At 42.2% G+C, this 7,700-nt stretch overlaps 1 protein-coding gene across 1 annotated transcript in view; it reads right to left on the reverse strand.

Moving 5' to 3' along the window:
- The window catches only part of WASF2 (WASP family member 2), a 67,494-nt gene extending 60,858 nt beyond the window's left edge, over window positions 1-6,636 (reverse strand). Inside the window, exon 1 of the mRNA XM_081145880.1 lies at window positions 6,433-6,636. The gene's annotated coding sequence lies outside the window, so the exon portion shown is untranslated. The remainder of the gene's footprint in view (window positions 1-6,432) is intronic.
- Between the last annotated feature and the right edge of the window lie 1,064 nt (window positions 6,637-7,700).

Genomic DNA, 7,700 nt, shown 5'->3' on the forward strand with positions numbered 1-7,700 from the left:
AACCTGGGTATATACCCTGATGGGGAATTGAACTGGTGACCTTTCAGCGCATGGGATGATGCTCAACCAACTCAGCCACACCGGCCAGGGCCTAAAGGTGTTTTTTAGAGTTATAAAGTATCTATGCAGGGACATCAAAAGATATACTTTAGCCACAAAGCTCAAAAAGTAGCAAAGGATCCTGACAAGAGCTGGCAAGTTCTCTGTAAAACCAATGCTGATTATTCTTTAGGTGTTAAACTTTTCAGCTATGAGCTTTTCCAAAAAACAGTCTTTTATGCAAGGTAGTAATACTCTAGTAGTTCTTTACTCCATCTAATCAGTGGTAGAAACTGATTTTACATAGATCTGTCTATATAAATAATTCAGCTATCTGTACTGCTCTAATATATTTAAACCAAATAAAATAAAATTTGAACAGAATAAAAATAATGGGGCTATTTAAAGGTTGTCACCTCCTGATTTATCTCATTTTTTCTTTCTTATCCAAAAATCAGAGACAAGAGACTATAACTAGAAAGAAGGAATACGAAGAGTGTGCACCTGAGGATATTTATATTCACTTCTCTCTATGACTATATACTACCCCTACCCTTGATTTAGTAGTTCTAAAGAGGGGGCAGTTTTGCCCTTCAGGGGATACTTGACAATATCTAGAGACATTTTTGGTTGTCACAAGTAGTAGGTAGAGGCTAGGAACGCTGCCAAACATGCCACAATGCTCAGGAAAGCCCTCTACAATTACAGAATTATCCGGCCCAAAATGTCAATAATGCCAAGGTTGAGAAACTCTACCCCAAGATCCAAGAAAGATTACCTCTCAAAATAATAAATGTTTGTTGATCTGAATTGAAAAGATCATGAATTGGAAGAAAGAGAAGCCTATAAGAATGGAGACAACAGAGGCCATAATTTAGCAATCTATTACATCTTTTATTGCATGTTGAACACAAATCATACAAAAATAAACCAATACAGTCAGCCCTTAAGGAGCTCACAGTCAGATAGGGGAAAGAGTTTTGTAATGTGATATCAGATTTGATAATCTGATAAATGCTTTAAGGAAGGAGAAAACATACAAGGGAGTCACTCAACTTTTCCTGAGAATGCTTCACAGAATAGATGACATCTTAGATCAGTTCTGAATGATGAGTAGGAGGCATCTTATTTCACAGTTCATACGCCTCTTTCCAAACAGAGAGCCATTCATTTCTTCAGTCAACAAAAAGCTATGGAATACCAATTATGCTCCATGCACTGTATTATGTGTTAGAGACCCAGTTAAATTTCAACTTTCCATATTTCTTCCCCTGGCATCACTGGTGTCCAGCAGTCTACCTCCTTTACTCGAATCCCCAACAATTCTTGCACTTCTACCTATTCCCAGTTTAGCAACTGTCACCCGAATAGATCTTAGTCAGGCTACCTACCACTCAAGAAGTACACAAAACTTTGAGTAGCCTGCTGACATCAACTAATCCTGCCTAGGTCACAAAACCAGGGCGGTAATGCTGGCAGAGTAGCTAGCAATGAACTGACTATGGGTCCAGATCTGCCAACTATTAGATGTGTGTTGGTATCTTGGAAAGCTATTTTACTTTATGAAAAAAATCTGAGGCCTCTTCCACCCTACCCAATTCATGCCAGTAAGTTAATCAATATGTATATACTGAGCACCTACAATGTGCTTATGACAGTGGTTCTCAACCCTGGTTGTGCACTGACATCAAAACTCCCAGGCCAGATATGAATATTTTCATATGGTGAATTCTGATGCAAGACAAGTTTGGTTCCCTGGCCTTTAGGCATTACAGAATACAAAAGAAGTATAAGGCACAGTTCCTGTCTTGAAGAACTTACCCACAATCACAACAGACTTGGAACAGGATGTTAGTCCACTAATCTGTAATCCTTTTACAGTATTATCTGTGCTTATGAAATAGAAGAAACTGGAGTAATCTGGAAAAGAATTGCTCCTATTCCCTAGCCCAATTGTACACCGACTCCACCTGCAACTCGTGATGCACTTTTCCATACCTCACAGTGACAGTGACAGTACTATTCTCAGGGAATGTGGAGACACCTCAAGTAGAAGGATAAAGATATGTGGTCTCCTAAAGATTAGAATCTCTCAAATTCATGTTGTCATGGAACTTCTTTTAGAAAGAAATAATTCTTTCTAAAGAATTATTAGAATTATTAGCTGGTTTGGCTCAGTGGTTAGAGCATCAGCCCACAGACTGAAGGGTCCCGGGTTTAATTCCGATCGAGGATGCATACCTTGGTGCAGGCTTGATACCCACCCGGGCCAGATTGCGTGCAGGAGGCAACCAATAGATGTGTCTCTCTCATATGGATGTTTCTCCCTGCCCACTCTCTCTGAAAAGCAATAAAAAAATACCCTCAAATGAGGATTAAGAAAAAAAAGAAAGAATTCTTTAACCTCCAACAAAACCAGTCACTGCAGTCTACAGTTAGAGTGTACAAGAAAAGTAAAGAGTTTTTGTAAATTTGCTCTTAGAGGTCCTTGGCCATTTCAAGAAATCAGCCAAATTCATACAGCTAGTAAACTCAAGTTTCTCATATAGCATATGCTTAAAATAAAAATACTCTAAATTAAACATATTTTAGTAAACTCCTTTCCAAGATGTGTAAATTGTGGAGGTTATATAAATTAAAAATTAAAATAAATTTTTCTTTTTTGTTTTAATCCTCATACAAGGATATGTTTTATTGATTTTTATTTTATTTTATTTTTTTTTAGAGAGAGGAAGGGAGGGAGGGAGAGAGAGAGAAGAGAGAGACATCAATATGAGAGAAACATCAATCAGTTGCCTTCTGATGAGCTCTGACCAGGAATCGAACTCACAACCTAGGTATGTGCCCAAACCTGGAATTCAACCTGCAACCTTTCTGGTGTACAGGACAATGCTCCAACCAACTGAGCTACCTGGCCAGGGCAAAAATAAAAATTTGTGACATAAATCCCATTCAGCAGCAATGACTTATACTAAATACCACCCTAAAGGGAACATCAGCTTTAAAGTCTGCAAACATGAATCTACAGATCCTTACCTGATAAGTAAGTCTGTGAATTATATGGAAAAGTTACAATTCTCTTAATTGCTATACAAAGAGGAGTGTAAGACGCTATAAATTACTTTTTAAAAAAGAGGGGTAGTATTGGCTAGTGTGGTTCAGTTGGTTGAGCAATGTTCAGTGCACAGAAAGGTCGCCAGTTCAATTCCCAGTCAAGGCACATGCCCAGGTTGTGGGGCTTGATCCCCATTGGGGGCGCCTGCAGGAGGCAACTGATCTATTTCTCTTTCACACTGATGTTTCTCTAAATCAATAAAAACATTAAAAAAAAAACAACGAGGGGTATAGAGTATCAGTCAAACATCCAAAGCAGGGACCAATGAGAGTACTAAAAGGTAAATTTTGTTACTTAAAGAAAAATGCACATTGGCACATACTAATTAGAATAAGATTATTATATGAAAGAAACAAAAAAATGTGTCTTCTATGTAATATGTTCTTAGGACCCATAACTTTGAAATTAGCCTGGTTGGTTGCCCAGCCAGGGTGGCTCAGTGGTTGAGCATTGATTCATGAACTGAGAGAGGTCACCAGTTTGATTCCTGGTCAGAGCACATGCCCGGATTTTGGGCTTGATCCCCAGTAGGGGGTGTGCAGGAGGCAGCTGATGGATGTTTCTCTCTCATCAATGTTTCTATTTCTCTATCCCTCTCCCCCTTCCTCGTTCTCGAAAAAAAATAAAAACATATTAAAAAACACACACAAGAAATTAGCTTGGTTTACAATATTTTTCCTTGTAACTGTTCTTGTCATCATATAAGTTTTATCCATAGAGGCCCACAATCCTTTAACTTCAATTCCAAAATCCAAAAGGCTGCAAAAAAACAACTTTCTCATTATTCATTTGGCAGCAAAACCTGATGTGACATGACATGAGGCTATTTATAGTATTTATGTATCCCAGCTGGTGTGAATATTCTGACATTTTACTACAGAAACAGTAATGTGTTTGATTACAAGGTGCTGCCCCAGACCTCTCTGGGATGTTACATAACCACAGTACGTGTACCATATTCCATTTCTAAAATCCAAAAACTTCTAAATTCAGAAACACCTGCGGCCCCAAGAACTTTATTGGTTTTGGCCACAAGATACAGTGGATTGGTATACTAATTAAAATAAAATCTTATACAGAAAATATAACCAATACTAAAAATAAAGGCAGATCTTCTCATGCAATAAATTCAATGACTTATTAAGTATTTACAATACACAATCCTTTAAAATAAAGCATTAAAAAGACTTAACAAATGTCAAAAACCTAACACACCATTATGTGTTTTTCAAGTGATGGTGACATTTGCACCATCCAATACCTAGATCAATTCCTCTTAGGTTAAAATGCACTAATTCAAATTACAGTTAAAACAGACCTAAAAACTGCAATTGGTTAATTATGTTGAAAAAAAGAATCACCCACTGATAAGTAACATACTGTACCCAGTAAAATGTTCTGATTTTTTAAAAAGTTTATCTCAGAGAGTTTTTAAAATTTATTTTATTCCAGATTATAATTTCTGAAGACTGAACAAATTACAACTGACTTTCTGTACAAGTAGAGTCCGGGACATGGACAGCAACAGGGACAGCTCTTATACATTTTTGAACGGGAAGAAGAGTTTCACAGTTCTTTCCTTCCTCCTTCAGTTGCTGCTTTCTGGTTTTAGAATTGCAAACAAAGAAATATATATTGGCTCCACTGCTAAGAAACGCCCTCTTTCTCAGCAACTTCCTCTTCCAATTTTCTTCCCTACCATTGATATATGAGAACAATACACACTGACGGCCCTACCATTTTGATTAACCAAAAGCTCTGAGGTTTAGAAAAATTAAGAGCTGCAATTTACAGTACCCAACTACCTCCCAATCCAGGTCCACAATCTTCACTCAGCTAGAAGTTTGATAATGGGGAGCACAAAGAAACATGTTTAATCAGAGGTGGGCTACTGAATGTCTTTACTCTAGGAATCCAAAGAAATTTGAACTAACAAATGGGAAACTTCTTCCATCCCAAGAAAACTTGGCCTTCACAGGGAAGAGAAAAAGTTACCCAGCTGGCACCACCCTGAACCAAGTGTCAAGTCTACACACCAATAGTTGGTGAGCTTTCTTCTATAGGCCACCCAGTCAGGATTGAAACTGAGCTCTCAAGTTCTAACACACTTCAGTGACTTTTACAATTTAGAAATGGTCCTTTCCAACTCATAGACTGAACAAAGGGGAGATCAAGACCCAGCCTGTCACCATGCCACAAGTGTTTAGGACAAGACCCCTCTCCCCATTTGTTACAAAGCAAACTTCTTTTAAGTAGACAGACTTCCCCCTTGCCCAGTGAGTCTCAAAGGAAACACCTTATCCTTTGTAAACTCTGCACCTTACTGGGTGACCTTGAGCAAGTTACTTAACTCCTTAATTCAGTTTTCCTTATGTGTAAATTCTCAAAGGTAGCTGTAAAAATTAAATAAGAACATCTGCCTAAAGGTCTGGCACATAGTAGGAGCATCATAAATGTTTTCCCTCCTGAATTCTTTTGGGCCTGAATTTCAATGATAGCCCCAAGAAATTCCAGCGATTCCTTCCTCTTCTGATTTTATGGAGAACTATATGAAACTTCCCCATCTCAGAGGCTCTAGGATCCTGGAGGACCAAGAGATCACTCCATCATGGTCTGGGGTCCATTCAAAGCCTTCGTGGAAGAAACCCTTTAGCCAATTATCCTTATTCTGCAGTACATCCTGAACACATACGTACCTCCCTCCTTACGCCGCAGTACTGTCCTGTAGGCATATGTACGTACGTACACACACATATACACAGTCTATCCGCCACCTGGCAACTTAGCAGGCCAGGGGTCTCAAAGAGCACCTCAATTCCTTCATGGCCCACAGATGGAAACTCAGGCTCCACCTGAGGAAGGACTTGCCCAAGATCTCATACGAGATCTGAGATCCAACTCATGTACATATGACTGCATAGCCTCCGCTTTAAAAATGGGGAAATACAGGCCCAGAGAGGGAAGTGACTTGCCCGAGGTCACACAGCGAGTTGGTGGCACAGCTAGGTCAGGTTAGGGCACTTTCGAAACCTCACAGACTCGTGGGCCCCTCTAGTCCCAGAGGGTAACTCCGGGATACCTCCGCCCTGGGGAGGGGAGTGGGGAGGAAGGCACGACCCTGCACAGACCGCTCACCGAGCCGGTGCCCCGGGCCTCTGCCCGTGCACGGCAGGAGGCGAGGGCCCCACTCCCGCAGGACCCAGCGCGACTCGGGAGGGGTGGCCCGGCCGGGCCCAGCACCTCACGGCGGGACCCGCCCGGGAGGACTTGTTGCTCACCTGGTCTTGCGCAGTCGCCCTCAACGACAGAAGGGCGGGCCGGTCGCCCCCTTCGCCTCGGGTCTGTTCCCACCCGCAGCCTACCCGGCTGCCACACTGCCGGACCCCCCTCAGTGCGCTACGCCCCCAGCCGTGCTCTGCCGGCCCGCGTCCGCCATTACACGATTCCCCGCCCTAGGACGCAGCCACACCCCGCCAACGGCCCTGATTGGCTCTCTGCCCCACCCGCCTGGGGCTTTCGGGCCTTTCATTGGCCTGAACAGAATGCCAGTTAAATAGCTACGCAAAAGACGTACTCAAGAGTACCGCCCCGGGAACTCCACCCGAGCTACTTCCGCAATCGGAGTAAACAGCAGGGGGGCAAACCAAGTGAAGTGGGGGTGGAAATTAAACTAAAATCAACTTCTAAATCCAAAGTAGGGAAATTCCACCTGAGAAAGTATAGAAACTCATACAAAGTGTATTGGAAGATGAATTTTTCTTCTTAGAGTTAAAAGAACCAGTAATTTTGGTGGAGCGGAGGGGCAAAGCTCATGAACTTGCTGTAGACACCCCTCAAGTTGCGGATAGTTTTGTTTTTTCCCTCCGGGTCTCAAGTCCGGCAAAAAGTTAGGTGGGGAGAGTGAGTCACCGGCTTGAACCTTCCACTAAAGGATCCAATCCGCTGGGAGGCCCGGAGTCCTGGGACTGGGAGATGGTTTTGAAAGCCCAGGGTCAGGTGAGCTGGACTGCAGTTCAGCCCCCACCTAACTCTGCGACTTCAGACTACTCCCTGAGTTTATCTGGGTCTCAGTTTGCCCTTCTGCGAAATAGGAGCAGTACTGCCTGCCTCATGTCCTGGAGTGCTTAATGAAGATTCGATTCATGCATGAGTGGGTGTATGTGCGTCTTGGTGATTATAAAAGGCTGCAGTTGGATATCAATGTGGCATTTGCAAGTTAATAAAGATACCTTATTTAGTTCTCTAGAGCAACTCTGTAAAGTAGATAGTGTTCTTGTTTTGCAGAAGAGAAACCATATGATTTACCCTGGGTCACCCAGGGAATTTGAAACAACCCTGGGAATCAAACCTGTATCTTTTGGCTCCCATTCCTGTATGTTTCCCTTCCAGGCCTGGTGTCCCCTGAGAAAGACTTCCCTCCTCCAACCACTTAGCACTCTAGGGAGGGTCTTGAGGGTGCCCGGCCAGTTTCCCATCTCTCCGGTCACCAAAGACAGTCACAGCTCCCCTCTACCCCCCAACAACTGTTAATCACTAAGGTTGCAGG

The sequence above is a fragment of the Miniopterus schreibersii genome, assembly GCF_964146895.1.
Source record: "Miniopterus schreibersii genome assembly, chromosome: 8".
NCBI lineage: Eukaryota > Metazoa > Chordata > Mammalia > Chiroptera > Miniopteridae > Miniopterus > Miniopterus schreibersii.